The sequence below is a fragment of the Odontesthes bonariensis genome, chromosome 3 (assembly GCF_027942865.1).
Source record: "Odontesthes bonariensis isolate fOdoBon6 chromosome 3, fOdoBon6.hap1, whole genome shotgun sequence".
In the NCBI taxonomy this organism is placed as follows: Eukaryota; Metazoa; Chordata; class Actinopteri; order Atheriniformes; family Atherinopsidae; genus Odontesthes; species Odontesthes bonariensis.
This window is the reverse complement of record NC_134508.1, coordinates 28,071,566-28,089,333: the sequence shown is the minus strand read 5'-3', so window position 1 is coordinate 28,089,333 and position 17,768 is coordinate 28,071,566.

Genomic DNA, 17,768 nt, shown 5'->3' with positions numbered 1-17,768 from the left:
CACATATTCATGTCCATGTGTCGTCACCACACAATATGCCAACTCTAATCCAAAATTGACCTACAAGCGACCTTAGTTATTCATGTGATTCTTTTTGTTGGAAGTCTTTTACATATTCTAAAAATAGCTATTTATTGTGTTGCTGATCAGTTAGAGAGAACTTCTCTGTCTGGAACAAGCTGAGCTGAAACAGAGAGAAGGAGAGTGAAACACTTCAGCATGTAGAGAACATCGTTAGGAATGGTTTTTAGTCACCTTTTACCATCCGTCTTTACGGCCCTGCCTCTGAGCTGTCGCAGTGATATAATGGGGTGAGGCTGGAGGTGTGTGTGTGTGTGTGTGTGTGTGTGTGTGTGTAAGAGAAAGAGATAAGGAGGTGAGGACTGAGTTAACATACAATGACTCACCACTTTTTACTGCTTTTACAATCTTGCCTGCGTAGTTAAAGTATGTTTATTCCGCACGTCAACTGGCTACAGTGAACAGGGTTACAGAAGCTTTAAAAAAGATCGAAATGTCCAAATAATTATATTGTTTTCCATTTGTCATGTTGGTCCAATGAATGCTCGCACAACAGGTGATCAGTCAAATTTCTTCTCTGAAAACGATCCAAACAATGAGCTTCAGGACCGGTTAGGTGACTCGGTATGAGGGTGGATGTCTCCTGTTTGACAGACAAGATGGATGACAGGATGTTGAAGCACTATTTCATTCCTGCTGAAGTGTTCTTAAGCAAGACATTTTTAATAAACTGGTGTAGTTAAAAGCTCTGAACTCTAACCTACTCCAGCCAACTCTAAACTAAGCGAGGATGCATTAAAATGAATTCCATGAAATATTGCCTGTTCTAATTCGATATGTCAGTTTGTTAACATTGTGGTGCTTTTTATATATACGAGAGGACATGCAATGCCTGTGTGAGAAAGAGTCACCACCTGGACTCAGCTGAACAAATAGGTCCCACTGCAAAAGTACAGCCGTGTTCCAGCCAGCTGGAAACAAGTCATTTACCTCTAACTGATGCAGAGAGCAGCTTCTCATTCCTTAACAAGACATATCGAAAGATGTAACTATTGAAAATCTGGGATGTACTGAAGAACATGTAATCCAGATTCTCCGATGCCCAATGCAAGATCTGGGCGAAAAATTGATTAAACACTCGGCAGAAATAAATGTTGTAACATTGCATAAGCTTGTTGAAAATATGGTGGATGCTTGCTGCCTTCAAAGCTAAAGGTCTGTCAAAATATATATTTTTTTGGCCAAGCAGAGTATTATGAGCGGAAAATGCAGTCAGCATCCTCGCTCAGCATTGCATCGTCCCAATGAAAGGCTAAGATCCAAAGATTCAGACAGTAACATTTAACCCAACAATCCTACGTGGCCAGTCTCCTTAATTCATGCTGTGGGACTTGTCAAAGCTGCCGTTTAGGAACATTGTTTATCTGATATTAGCAACACTCATCAGTTTGCTAACATAGTAAAGCCGAAGGCCAGTGTTATCTGTTGGTATCACCGGACCAGTCTCGTCACCAGAATATTTGTAAATAATAAATGCTGGCCTTCATCTCAACTTTTTTTTTAAACGAGAGCCCAGTCTAACTCAGAACGTCTCACAAATTGACTGGTTTGTCTGCTTGTAATTTAAGACGAGCCATCATTTATGCATTTGGTCCTTAAAACTTTAGTTTTGTTTCCTTAACCAAATATAACAGCAACGAAACAAGAAAAACAACACAGGACACAAAAGGCCTGAACCGTGTCCACGGCAACGCTAATGAAAAAACAACAGTCTCACAATGGAGTCTAATCCATACTCTCCGTTTTCTTCACCATCTCTCAACCTGCTAACATGGATTTATTTGATGGCTGATAAAACACACAAACTGCAACATCCTTCCCAGTTGGACAATTAATCACAGTAAAGTCCACTCTCCACATCAAGATACGTTTTATTTAACTACTGACGCATTCCTTTCCATTTGAATTAAACTTCCGAAACTGATTCTGCATTGACTGACAAGAAAAAGACCAAAAACTAGTGAAACGCTAACATTTTGTCAGACAGTTTTTCTTTGAATACTGTACGCTTTCATTGTGGTATTGTTTTTTAATCAAGTGTCAGAAACTGTCCAGAGCTGCGCTAATTTATCAGTTGTATTCACGGAGTCGGACCTCTGCATAAAGTCTTTTCCAGCACATCCCAAAGACTCTCAATGGGGTTAAGGTCTGGACTCTGTGCTGGCCAATCCATGAGTGAATATGATGTTTTATGCTCCCTGAACCATTTTTTTTACCATTTTTAGCCGAATGAGTCCTGGCATTGTCAACTTCAAATATGCCATGAGGCAAGAAATGGAAAAAACCTGCTAATTTAGTATATCCAGGCTGTCGGATGACCTTATTTTTGAGCACATAACGTTTTTTTTTTTAACCTAACGCTGACCAATTCAAACAACTAAAGCTGAGTTACATGCAGTTGGTGACTTGGAAGGAAAATAACCACTCTCTAAAGCTTTTAAAAAAAAAAAACTTTTGTTGTCTCTGTACATATTAATGCAGATTTGACACGTGTAGATACTGATGATCCATCAGCTCCGTGAGCTCACTCTTCACCATCTCTCTCACGTCCACTTTTTATTCATTTCTTTCTGTCTCTGTCTTCATTAATAATGAACTATATCCTGCAACTTCTCTGTGGTTCAGAGTTCACAGCATAAGCACATGTTCAGCTCTTTGACAGTTTCACACAAACGTACACAGAATACACAACTAAAGACACACTAAGCCAAACCTTGACTCTTCTTTCTTAAAGCGTCATATCAGCCATCACTCACCCACTTCTGCCAAGGACATCCGCACTAAGACCAGCTTTCCTTAGATTGTGAGAGCACTGAAGTCTTCACAAGTACTCACTCCAGATGATTTAAATGCTTCAAATGCTTCAAATGCTACCTTGAGTAGAACATTCACTTATCCTATTTTTCTAAAACCATTTTGAGGTCCAGCATCCTGACTGGTGCCTGGGATCTGGGATAAGAAGCTACTGGATGTACATATGCAACAAGCTCAGTCTATAGACTTTTACATTTTAATGTTATATAAAGTTTCTTGTCAACTATTACAAGTTCATAAATTCATGTTTAGAGTGGTTTTTAAGTGGTAAATTTAGAGAGCAGAGTTGGTGTCAGGCTAGCATTGTCCATCCACAGTTTAAGATTAAAAGATGTTCAACATACAATTAAAAAATATTTGGAGGTCAGAAAATGACCATATTTGAGAAGCTTCAAACAGAAAATATCAGATGTTATATGTTATTATATTCTGGTTTGATTACAACAGCTTCTTCTATTTAAGCGTCTTTCAACAGAACCAATACGAGCTTCAGCTTTGCAAACCCTCAGTTTAAACACTGGTATTTTTATGTCTTAAGCTGCATTACTTAGCAAGATCTTATTTACTGCCTATCTTACTTGAAGATCTCTACAGTATGGGACTGATTTCACAAATTACCCTTTCAATTCAAAACACAATCTTTTCATCAATGTAGGAGTCCATGACTGAAAATGATAAGTATAGACAGATAAACAGCACCTTAAAATGTTCAAGTTGTTATTGATTTTAACCGAACAACAACTTAAATCAAAAAAGTTTAATGCAAACCTGGCTTGAGTGGTGCAGAGGATGCATTAAATGAAACCTGTGGTTTTACAGATTGGTCTTTTTGAATTTCTTTTCTTTTCAGTTTGTACTTCTCCTACTACTGTGTCCTTCTTGATTTTATGACTGTTTTTACTCAAAGATTGATTGTTGAAAAAAAAGCACCTAACACCCAAAATATGTAATAAAACACAATAAAAATGACACACGAATAAAGCTGTCCAGGTTTAGTCTAGTGCTCATGAACTGCACGGATTTCAGTACATGTCCATGTCTGATTGTTAAGTAGATTGAAATCGAAGATCAGAGACAGATATGATCCTTGATCCATTTTCCAGGCCTGTTTAAGTTTTGACGACTTACTTGTTTGGGGGCAGAGGAAATGCCAGCGTTAGCGTGGGAGAGGGGTGGCCTCCTTGCTCCATCACTGAGGTGAGTGGGTTTAAACCTAAGTCTGCTGCCTCAGACGGAAACCAAAAGCACCGTCTGAAGTGCAGAGGTGGTTTTATCTCTGGGTTTCTTGAGGAAAAAAGATGTGGTCGCAGCCAACAGCAAGATAGAAAAAGTTGTTTTTGTTATGGACTGGGGTTTCTGTTTTGTTTTTGTTTCCAAAAAAATTTTTGGCTGTGTATATGTTTCGGTTGTTTTCCTTTTTTCCTGTCTGTCCTGCAGGGCAGGTGATGGCTTAGGGGCGGGGCGACCTACTTCCCAGAGGAGCAAGGAGCACAACAGTTGAGTTTGGTTTTTGTGAATAAACCTCTGTTTGGAACTGCCACCTGATCTATTGTGACTTTTGGGTCCACCCTGTACACGTATCGTCACAGAATCATCTGGCCAAGATGAACCCGGCGGAGACGGACCACCTCAGGCGAGCGCTCGCTTCTCAGGACCCTCTGGTGAGCATGAATCCCCTCTCCGGAAAGTTGTGGACAACCTGCTGCAATTAGCTACGGGCATTACAGATCTCGGAGGGAGAATTGATGTCATCGCGAGTCAGCTCGCTGCTCTCCCTCGCTCCCCCTCCTCTCCTCCTCCACCTGCTCCAGCCCCAGAAACCACCATGTCACCAATGTTTGTGCCCTGGGAACCTTACATCCCCACACCTGCCAGGTATTCCGGTCACTTAGGGACTTATTCTCAGTTTCTGCACCAGTGTTCACTAGTTTTTCACCAACAACCAGGTACTTATGCCACAGATCAGGCAAAAATAACTTTCATCATGAGCCTCCTGTCCGACCAAGCCTCAGCTTGGGCTCTAGCCATCTCTACTCACTCCCCAGAACTCACCCAGCAGTATGATGAATTCACCCAAGAAATGAAAAGGGTTTTTCATCCTGTTCACCATCCTGTTAAAGGGAAGGAGGCAGTTGGTCAAATGCTTAGGTTGAGACAGGACACCCAGTCAGCTTCTCAGTATGCACTTGAGATTCGCATTTTAGCTGATGAAAGCGGATGGAATGACAACGCACTGCACTTGGCCACCAGTGATGAGCCTGAAAGTTTGGAGGCTTTGATAGACTTAACCATGAGATTGGACAACAGGATAAGAGAGAGACGGAGGGAAAGCTCTCAGGAACAGAGGTCTCTGCCCCTTACCTTTGCTCCACCTAGGCAAATGGCCTTTTTTCCTTCCACCATCTCCTCACCTTCTCGCAGCCCATCAGACACCAGGGGCCTCATGTACAAACACTTGCATGGATTTCCTACTGAAACATGGCGTATGCTCAAACCCAAATGCCCTCCAACGTACAAAAATATCCAGATGTATAAATCTGTGCGCACGCATCAATCCGAGCACATTTCGTTTGTACATCCCAATCAACGTGGAATTGAGCGCACATGCCGGAGCACCCGACTCCTCCCTGTCCACGCCCCTACTTAAATATGTAAATCATATATAAATGAGGGGGGCAGGAGTGGAGGAGCCCACCTTGTTTGAACAGCGAGTCGCCGCAATTATGGGTGACACTGCTCTCTCAGGGGTGGTGGGAGTACATGTGGGTGACCCCGATAACCCCCAAGGTAAATACCCGTGTATTTCAGTAACTTTTAACAAATGTATTTATACAATAGCCTGTCCACAGGTTCATGTGTAAATGCTATATGTGGTTTAAAATCTGTTCAATTTAAACATGACCGCACATTAAAGACTTGAACTCATGTTTGATTACTCCATTTATTTTTTGTAACAGGTGAGGACACAGAGTTGCAGCCATGTGCCACAGGCTCCAGTGATTCCTCTGGCATGCCCAGTGTCTCCGTCGCCAGTACGGCGCAACCTCAAGCTGCTGCAGTCCTCCCGACTGGTCGTGTCCTCACCCGTGCTGTGCTGAAGTTACAAGAAGAGATTGTGAGAGCAATAGGCGGCATAAATGATCGCCTAGATCAGCTTATAGGCGTCCTCACAAATATAGGGGAATCAATAAATGCATTGGTGAAAAAGGGAATTTTGCGTCCTTGCCTCTTTTACATAGTTGAAATCAAATTTTGCCGGGCCCGAATGGCCTCCTGGGTAGGACACACATTAATGGGCCCAGCTTTTGGATCGTCTGGTGGGGGAATATGCTGCTCTGGCAGTGGTATGGCGTGCCGGTTTGCCACATTGTGGAGGACGCCGCACGCCATCACAATGCGGCACACCTTTTCAGTACTGTACAGCAGCATACCCCCAGTCCTGTCCAAGCAACGCCAACGTCCCTTCAGCAGACCAATAGCCCTCTCAACTACTGACCGACTGCGGGAATGGAGGTCATTGTACCTCCGCTCTTGGTCAGTCTGAGGGTTGGTGAGAGGGGTCATCAGCCAGCTTTTAAGTGGATACCCACGGTCACCTGGGGCCAACTGAAAGCAGACAAAGTTAACTGGATTTACAGATTCCATTCGTTATTCCATACATACTTGCATATTGATCACATACTATTTTTGCGCATAAGTACGCGGGGTAAAGGTGAGGCTGATTTTACGCACAGGGTTATTAACATGAGTACTTTGCACACAGATAATCAGGGGTCAAGATCTTGCGCTGTAGTTTAACCAGCAAAAAACAAACTAACCTTAACCAACGACTAATACCAATGCTTTGAAGACGGGATAGAAATTGAGGGCGCACATGCTCAATGCACGTCACAGGGAATAATATTCGGACAAAATTTACACAAATAAAGTTACTTACCAAGAAGCCACCCATCGCCCACAGTGCCAGCTTGTAGTCTGTCCCCAACAATGCTGTTACTCAGAATGTATGAGTCGTGCGTTGAACCACGGCACCTCGCCACAATGTTGGTTAATTGCATTTGCACATCACATATAATCTGTACATTTATGGAATGAAATTGCTCCTTGTTGACATATACAAATTCATCATGTGATGGCGCTTTTACAGTCGATAGCTCCGATTACATTTGGAAAACCGTGTCTCGCTGCAAATTGCACTTTAATGTTGGCCTGCATTGTATGGGAATTGAATATACCTGGCTGAAATGCGGATAATTCCGTCCCACACGGCTTGCATGGCTCGGCTCAGGATCGACTGGCACAGTCCTGATTGGTCGGCCAGCTCCCTCTGGAATGCCCCAGTTGCCAGAAACCCCAACGTGGTCATCACCTGTATGGGCACAAGCAGCGCATGGCCCCTCTTTGTGTTGCGCTCCAACCCCGGCCGGAGCTCTGCGCACAGTTCAAGGATGATTGCCCTCGGGAACCTGAAACGCCTGATGAGCCAGTTGTCCTCATTTGCCAGCAGGTCCTCTCTGTCTTTAAACACACGCTCTCTTCTTATTGCACCATTGGTAATGTCTTCGAGTAGTGCTAAAGCAGCCATTGTTTTTTATGGTATGCATTGCACCACTTTGCGCATGCTTTTATATCCACTCATGTAATTGCAGACACATGAGTGTGTTCATTGTTCATCAGTGTTAATTGTTCATGTTTCTCAGATGGACTAATTGTGTTCACATTTATTTATTAAAACAGTTTCCCAACATCACCTGCAGAAAAAAAGTGCGTACTCCAGCCCTGAAGTTGGCGTGAGGCACCGCACATTTCCACGATCATTTCGCTCTTGATACATCTGATCATTGACGTGAAAAGGTGCGTACGCCACTCTTTTGTGTGTATCATCCCCTTTAATCCCCATCGTTCTTGGATTGCCCTGGCTACAAACCCACAACCCACACATAGACTAGGTGACAGCCTCGATTCGCAATTGGAGTGATCACTGTCACCAACACTGTCTTTTTTCGGCCATCCCCAAACCCTCTGCAGATTTTCCTGCACATCCCGAAGACATAGACTTGGCTAATGTTCCCTGTAGAATATCATGAGCTGAAGCAGGCATTCAGTAAAGACCCTTCTAACACGCCGACCATACGACTGCGCTATTGATTTGCTCCCTGGCTCATCTCTTCCCACACAACGACTATACAACCTCTCCAAACCTGAAAAGGAAACCATGGAAACATACATCAATAACTTGTTAGCGGCAGGTCTCATTCGTCCCTCCTCTTCAGAAAAAACTCTGCGGCCCTGCATCGATTACACTGGTCTCAATGCTATCACTGTCAAAAACAAGTACCCTCTTCCACTGCTAGATTCGGCCTTCACACCACTTCACGACTGTCATTTTTACAAAGTTGGACTTGAGAAATGCCTACCTTCTAGTCAGAGTTAAAGAGGGGGATGAATAGAAAACAGCATTCAACACACACTTGGGACACTTTGAATATCTGGTCATGCCTTTTGGTTTAACAAATGCTCCTGCTGTTTTCCATGCTTTAGTTAACGACGTGCTCAGGGACATGCTAAACAGGTTTGTTTTTGTATACCTTGATGACATTTTGATTTTTTTCTCACAATTATGCAGAACATGTAGACCATGTAAGACAAGTGTTGAAAAGATTACTTGAGAACAAGCTATATGTGAAGGCAGAAAAGTGCGACTTTCATGCCTCCTCCATCAGCTTCTTGGGGCACATAGTCGAGAAAGGGCAGCTCAAACCCGACCCTGAGAAAATCAGAACGGTAGAACAGTGGCCTTCCCCAGCCACTCGTAAACAATTACAAAGGTTTCTGTGATTTGACCATTTTTGTAGACGGTTTATTCGCAACTACAGTTGCCTTGCTGCTCACCCAGTTAACCTCAGTAAAAATTGAATGGTCACCAGATGCACATGCAGCTTTTGAGAAGCTGAAAACAAAGTTTACTGCAGCCCCTGTGTTAATTCATCCTGATCCAGGCCTCCAGTTCATCGTGGAGGTTGACGCCTCAGATTCTGGGGTCGGGGCTGTCCTCTCCCAGCGCTCGCCTGCAGACCACAAACTTCACCCATGTGCTTTTTTCTCCAGACACCTGACTCCAGCAGAGAAAAATTATGAAGTGGGAAACCGAGAGTTGCTTGCGTTGGTCTTGGCCCTTCAGGAGTGGCGGCACTGGTTGGAGGGGGCAGCCCCGCCGTTCATCGTCTGGACAGACCATAAGAATCTGGCCTATCTCTGTTCTGCTCGCTGACTGAACTCACGCCAAGCCAGATGGGCCCTCTTCTTAGGAAGGTTTGACTTCACCCTCTCCTACCGCCTAGGCTCAAGAACCACCAAGCCCGATGCCCTGTCCAGGCAGTTTACACCAGAGGAGGAGGAAGCTTTGGAGGAAACTATCCTACCATCATCCTGTGTGATCAGAGCAGCTAGGTGGGAAATCAAACGAAGGGTCCAAGAGGCTCAACATGGAGGAATGGTACCAGATGGGTGTCCACCTGGAAGACGAGATGAGAAGCCCTGTGCTCCAGTGGGGGCATGCATCCAAGGTAGCCTGTCACCCCGGAATTCACCACACCCTTTTCTTGCTCCAGCAGCGTTTCTGGTGGCCGACGAAGACCACAGACATGAGGGAGTTTGTCACAGCCTGTTCCATCTGCGCCAGAAACAAGTCCTCTCACTGTGCACCAGCGGATCTTCTCCTACCCTTACCCATCCCACATCGCCCCTAGTCACACATAGCTGTGGATATTGTCACTGGTCTCCCCCCCTCTGAAGGTAATACTACTATTCTAACCATAATTGACCGTTTCTCAAAATCTGTTCACTTTGTTCCACTTCCCAAGCTCCCCTCAGCATTGGAAACCTCTGATCTCCTGGTCCAGCATGTTTTTCACCTACACGGTATCCCCCAGGACATTGTCTCGGACCGAGGCCCGCAGTTCACTTCTCATGTGTGGAGGGGTTTCTGCAAAGCCCTGGAGGTGACTACCAGCTTAACATCCGGATATCATCCCCAATCAAATGGCCAAACAGAGCAGGCAAATCAGAGCCTTGAATCGTCGCTGCGGTGTGTGGTGGCACGTCTCCCAGCCTCCTGGTTCACGTACTTACCATGGGTGGAATACTCCCACAACTCCCTGGTCAGCTCTGCTACGGGTATGTCTCCTTTCATGGTCTCCAATGGTTTTCAACCCCCCCTATTCCCCAGTCAGGAAACAGAGGTCGCCGTTCAGTCCAGGCCCACTACCGCTGTGCTCGTTGTGTATGGAGGGAGGCCCAAGCCACTATAGTCCGGACAACTGCCCGGAATCAGCGGATCGCTGATAAACACCACATCCCTGCTCCAGAGTACAAGGTGGGTCAGCAGGTCTGGCTTTGCTCCAGGGACCTTCCTCTCCAGACAGAGTCCCGAAAGATGGCTCCCAGATACATCGGCCCCTATATCATCGAGCGCATCATTAACCCAAGCGCTGTCCGGCTGGGACTCCTTTTGGCACTCAAGGTACATCCTGTTTTTCATATGTCCCTGTTGAAGCCTATGTTTGACAGTCCCCTGCATCCCCCGTCTGACCCACCTCCTCCTCCCCATCTCATCGATGGCCACCCAGCTTTCACGGTCAACCACATCCTGGATGTTCGCCGACGGGGCCGTGGTTACCAGTTTCTGTTGGATTGGGAGGGATACGGCCCAGAGGAATGCTCATGGATGTCACGCTCCCTGATTCCGGATCCCAGCCTGTTGACTGACTTTTATCGTAGATTCCCTGACTAGCCTGGTAGGACGCCAGGTGGGGTCCCTTAGTGGGGGGGTTCACCTCCACACCACTGCCAGATGATTCAGTCACCAAGCCATGCCTACAGCCTCACTGTCAGCCAGCCCCAAGCCATCGCCGCCTGCACCAGCCCGTTTGAGTGTTTATTCTCCTGTGAGGAAATCTAACCGGACCCCCCTATACCCCTTCCCCAGCGGCTTCTTGAGTTTTGGTTTTTGTGAATAAACCTCTGTTTGGAACTGCCACCTGATCTCCTGCCTTTTGGGTACACGTATCGTCACAGTTTTATTCATAATATAGTTTTATTCAGGACAAACCACTGAAAATCCTGCATAACGATGATGAATTTCTAGTATATCTGCTGTCTCAATGAACAGGTTCAATTGAGTCTTGACTCAGGATACAGAATTGAAATCTGTGAAGTTGTTCCACTGACTTTTCATAAGACTGGCTGGAATTGAGAGTAATTTTCCAGAAATGTGAGCAGATTTTCTGCTTTAGACATCATCAGTTTAACACAGTGCATGGGTAAGAAAGTCCCGGAGAACTACACTGATCCGATTAGCTTACCATTCAGTGGAAGAAGAGCACTGACATTTTTCACCGACATTTTCCGCATAAATGACTCCCTACGAATCTCCTGTGTTTATTTTCCCATTCTCAAAATGAAATAAACAGTTTGTGGACATATTTTAAGAAACAATGTTTAAGCTTCAGGCATCTAGCCGTAGACCCACATTTAAAGGCTAGTGTTCTTCAGAAAAGCTGTGACTGAGCAAGTCAAACCCCTGCACAGCCCACAAATATTGATGCACAGTGTTTTTATTTATCTCCTCCATCCTACAGTTTACTGCATCAAACGCGTATTGAACTGTTTGTATTTCACTCTACAGGTGGAAATTAGCACAGATGCTAAGCTAACCGGCTTCCACTCTCATAAACCTACCTTATTTGATAAGGTAGTTAGCTCGGGTGGGCAAATCTATAACAGAATGAATGAAAAGAATTAGAATAGAATAGAACAGAATAGAATAGAACTACTTTATTCATCCCAGCTGGGAAATTATTTTGCAGTAGCAGCGTACAGACAGTAAAAATAAAAATAAGAATAGAAATAAAATAAATAAAATAAAATAAAATAAAAAATAAAAATAAAATAAATATAATAAAAATATATGTATTAAGGTAATTAAGGTGTTGTAATGACCCAGTCAAAGTCTTAGACCTCAACCTTACTGAAATGCTGTGTCATTTCACAAAAAATAACGAGTTGTGCATAAAATAATGCCTGCAAACCTTGATGAACTGTAGCATCGTATAAAAGAGTGGACCAAAATAAAACTCTAGAATTAAAAGGCGCTCATTTCTTTTGGATATTGTATATTGTTATTCGCGCATTTGTTTTTACTTTGATAGGATTGTTCATTTGAATTTACATACATTTTCTCAAACAAGTTTCACGTTTCAGGTTCTGCAAGGATTTATGATATATTTTTGGTTTGGTAGTTTCCATTAGAAAAAGTACACTTTTGAAAGATAAAGCTGATTAAAACCCTCAGGACAGCGCTGTGTGGACAAAGTTGATTTTTCTGAAAACCCGAAATGCTGTTGACGCAGACTAAGGGGATTGTGAAACAGGATATGTGAGTACATAGACAATCAGAAAGCTCCCGTGTCTCCAGAAATAGCTGTTGATGCATGTACGAGCGAGCAGTTTCACAACTGTGATTAAAGCTTCCCATGTTTATGTCTTTTGTCATTCAGAAAAACAACCAGATCTTGGAGTGAACTGATGTGACTTATTGTACAGCTCATCCTGTTCATTGCATTAACGTTTCAATTTTTTTTTTAAAAAAGCTCTACAGATTCTCACAATCCAGCTCTTACTGTGATAAGGGAGTCGTTTGTAGTGGGAAGGCCTTAGCTGGAAATTTTTGTGATTTACTTCTTGAGTTTTTTATGTTAAAACTCAATTAAATAGCATTGTCTGGCCTAGTATGGCTTACCGAACTGCTTTCAATTGTCCTGTTTTATCATTTCCAAAACCACAGGTAATGTATTACTTAATGATGACACCCCCACACCTTAACCCCTCAGCCAGATTTGCATTAATGACAGAATGCGACAGCTGAAGGAGTGGGTTTGTTTTGGATTGTTTATGCAGGTAGTCTTTGTGTGCAATGAAGCCTGCACTTAACAAGCATTTTCACATCTATGAATTTTGTAGTGTACCAGTTTTAAATATTGGTTTCTTTGGTGACTTTTTTTCTCTCTGGCACACAAATGTGTTTTCTCTCAACTGGTGCTGATTGGATTACCAGCGCTGCAGAAGGAGGCAATCACAGAAAAAAGGAAACGTTTGTTACAGCAGCACTTAGAAGCATCCAGGAAAATGTTTAAATGCTCCAGATGAAACAAGTAGGACTGCAGTCTGTAAAAGAAAGTGAAACAAACATCATAATAAACCGGACGGACCTGATTTACAGGTTTTAGAAGCCGCCAAAACATGGGATGCTTGTAATGGTTGAATGGTAGAGTAAATTTTGTTGAGCTTAGAAGGACCATACTCTCACACAATGTGACTCACAATTAACTAAAACGGGTTCTTTCTGTCTTTCATTTTCCTCCAACAAACTCTGACAGTTTCATCATGACTAATATTTCAGACTATCTTTTTTTTTTAACTCAATTAATGATTAGAATTTTGTTTAGTAGTGAAGGGCAGTTGTAGACAAAAACACGTGCATGCTCTCTCTGAGAGCCTGTTGTTGTTCGTGAGGGTAGTGGAAACACAAGAGCTCTAAAGTTTAAGTGTGTGTTTGTGTGTGTGTACATGTGTTTGTGTTTTGTCCGTGAGTGAGTGTGTGTTTGTGTGTAAGTCACTGGGGTGGGGCATAAAGAACCATTGTCTGCAGCTGGTGCATCCCCCACTCCTCCTCTCTGCAGCTGTGAGGAAATCAAACGCTCCTCTTTTCCTCCTCTCTGCCTCTGTCACAACCTGCTGATGCCTTATTAGGTCATTCGTGGCGAAACGTAGTGATGGTTTGTTTAGTGTAGTAGACTCATCATCGGGCTGTTACGGATGGAGAAATATCCTATGCAGCACTGCCGTGGTGCCCTGCATCAATGTGAGGGCTAGAAAAAGATACCCCTTAAAGAACATTGGTGAGTGGCAGTGATTAATGGAAATGATCACTCAGACCTGATCAGAGACAATACGTACATAATTACGCATGTACACAATTATTACATTGGCCCCATGTAAACTTTTGGCAGAGTTAACAATTGACGCTTGACATAACTTGTGCTTAAACAGTTTGTTCTTTTACCAAAGATCATAGTGGCTGATGGTCTAAATCATTTATGAAGTCAAACATAACACTGTATTGACAGCTTGTAAAATGAGAGGATTTCAAATAAATAACAACATAATCTTAAGCTCTGGGCATTTTTTGCTGGGCATTTTATGGTTTTCTCTTCAGTATTTTTTACAAAATGATGAGATTTATGGCATAGCCTACCAAGAACTGAATAATCTTTGCTTTTCATACATCAAGCAAAACATTTTATAGGTTTATTGATACAGAATGTGAGCCTCAAAAGCTTCTACAAATGCCTTCATTTTTCAAGCAAGGTCTCTCCGCCTCGTTGTTGGCCTCTTAAGAAAACCTTTCCATTTTTAGTCCTTTGTCTTCCTCTGAGGTGTATTCTAATATAGTCAGCGTCTTAATATTGTCCAGCTCTTATTTAGAAACGGCCCATTAAAAGATGCAGAACTTCTTCAAATATATTTTATTAGAAACTGTTGATACATATGAGAGGTTAAACAGAAACATTTTACGGGTCATTACGCTTTATGTCCTACAATCCCTGAATGTACATTTACAAAATGTGTGTTGTACATGAACAACAGTTTTGTTACATGATTTGTTCTGTTCGGTGCACAAAAGCCAATTTTGAGTGAGAAGTGTTTCCAGGAATGTTTTTTTTTCTTTTTTTTTATGAGTATAATGTGTGGAGGTGTATGGAGTGGGTGGACTGAGTGAGGGTGTTGAGAAGACTAAAGAAAAGCTGATCATAGGGCCAGAGTCATTACACTTCATGAGCCACATAATTCTCTTTCTATGTGTATCTTAATAAAACACACAGTGCATCAAACAGGAGCGGGATTAGCACACCTGAATCTGAAAACTCCATTTCTACCTTCAGTCTAGCTAAGTTGAACTTGGAATGCAAAGGTATGCAAATTAAGCATATATTTAATGTTGAAACTAAGAAATGTTACTGCTTTCTTAAATATAAATGCTCATGCTAAGTTTGATGTCAGCAACTAATGTAAAACAGCTGGACAGAGGCAACAAAGGATGGAAAAATTATGTAATGCAAAAGATAGAAATATCTGATGGACCATCATACATCTCATGAAGTTAAGTATCAACAGGACAGTAACAAGACTTTGTGCGAAAAGAGCATCTCATAGAGTCTTTGGGGGCTGAACTGTGCCATTTTCTGCCATTCATACAAGTTTTTTTTTCTTTTTTTCAGGGAAGGCCTTGCTTATTTCAGCAAAACAATGCCCAGCTGCATTTTGCACCCTGCAGACGAAAAATACAGCAGAAGAGGTCCTCGACTGTTGGGCTGCTCTAATCCTATATCAAGCCATCCATCCATCCATCCATCATGTCCGTATATCCGTATATCAAGCCAATAATGTTTAAATATATGAAACTTTCAAAATTGCAGCTTTTAGTCTCCTTAGCTTATAAATTCTTGCAGAGATGATGGAACACAGTGATAAACAAGCCCCCCAACATTTCCTAACATTTATTTAAACATGTTGAGCATATGCTCTACAAATGCAATGACATTTAATCAGTTTTACCATTTTGTATGTTGTCTTTGTACTGGTTTTATTTGGTTAGTTGTTATATATATATATATGTTTTATTGATATCCTATGCAACCATTTTTTAGCAATATTAGCACAAAAATGTGTCGTTACACATTTTCTCGCAGAAGTCACCAGAAAGCGATGCACAGATTAAGCATTTAATCTCCACAGGTGATAACTGCAGCCATGCACTCAGTGGCCACTTTATCTTAACACCTGTGCAATCTGATGCAATGACATAAGGTTGAACACTGACTCAGGCAAGGTGTCAGTTCTGGTCCTGTTGGATCTCAGTGCTGCATTTGACACTGTGGATCACAGTATACTGCTGAACAGGTTGCAAACGTAAGCAGGACTCCGCGGGACAGTCCTAGAATGGTTCAGGTCCTAATTGGAGGAGCGGAGTCATTTTGTGACTATTGGAAGTAATCCATCTGATCGAGTGGCTATGACATGTGGAGTTCCTCAGGGGTCAGTTGTTGGACCCCTTCTGTTCACCCTATACATGCTGCCTCTGGGTAAAATTATGAAGAACTCTAAAGTCAACTACCACAGCTATGCAGATGACACACAGATATATCTCGCACTGTCTCCAGATGACTGTAGTAGAGTTATTGTGCGACTGCTTAGAGCAAGTCAAAAAGTGGATGAACCAAAATTTCCTTCAGTTAAATCAAGAAAAAACTGAGGTCATTGTGTTTGGCAACAAAGAGAAGAGGTTTGCTGTCAGTAAACATCTTGAGTCACTGTCTCAAGAAACTAAAGACCAAGTCCGGAACCTCGGCGTGCTGATAGACTCAGACCTGACCTTCAACAATCATATCAAATCAGTCACCAAATCAGCCTTTTATCAACTTAAGAACATATCCAGAATTAAGGGTTTCATGTCCCAAACAGATCAGGAGAAGCCGATTCATGCTTTCATCTCCAACAGACTTGACTACTGTAACGGTCTTCTGACTGGACTCCCCCAAAAGAGTCTCAAACAGCTGCAGCTCATTCAGAACGCCGCAGCCCGAGTTTTAACCAGAACCCAGTTCTCAAGTCTTTACATTGGCTCCAGGTCAGATACAGAATAGATTTTAAAGTTCTGCTACTCGTCAACAAATCATGGAACGGTTTATGCCCAGAATACATGAATGACATGCTAGCAGAGTATAAACCCATCAGAGCTCTGAGATCTGCTGACTCAGGTCAGATAGTGGAGCCCAGAGTTCAAACTAGACACGGTGAAGCAGCTTTTAGCTGTTATGCTGCACACAACTGGAACAAACTACCAGCAGAACTGAAATCAGCCCCAACTGTAAACACTTTTAAATCCAGGTTAAAAACATTTCTCTTTCGGTGTGCTTATGGTTGAGTTTATATCTTTCTTTTTCCCCTCTTCTTTGATTGCTTTTAACTGTGTGTTTTAATTTATATTCTATTTTTTTCTCTTTAAATTGCTTATTTTTATGCTGCTTTATGCTGTTCTTTTAAATGCCTTGTCTTTATGTAAAGCACATTGCCTGTGGTATGAAATGTGCTATATAAATAAAGATGCCTTGCCTTGCAATCCAATACAACCGCTCAGTGACACGGTATTTTTATTTAAGTTTTTTACAAAGTTCTTCACAAAGTTATTTTTTATGTATTTTTTAGTTTATTGTCCATTCATTAACTATTATACAGGGGTGAATTTGGAAACACACAATAGGGAATAATGTTGACTGGCACAACACATCGCTCAACCATCTTTATGACAGTGTCTTTGCGCAGTGAGCTTTATGGGCATCATAAAAATGTTCAGTTTCAGAGCTTTTCAGAATTCAAAACTGTTAGATGTAAGTTAAAAAGCTTTCAGTAACAGCTTTAATCCCATTGTGTCACTTTAATGATATTTTAGATCGTTTTACACTTAAATGATAATATATAAATAACTTTTTTTATCAGAAAAAAAGAAACAGAATGAACTTTGATATCGAGACGGAGAAGGATCTACTAAAAATTACACTCATACATTGATATGAGGGATACCATAAAATGATAAAGATAAGATGAAGCAATATAGGGATTGGATTCAATTATATTAAAGTTAGACTGTACTGTTGAGTTTCTCAATGAATGGGTACAGTCATGGAAGCTGTGAGAATCCTCGGCAGCTCTGCACCTTTAAATCTCCGCTCCTCCCTCTCCACAGTGACAAGCCC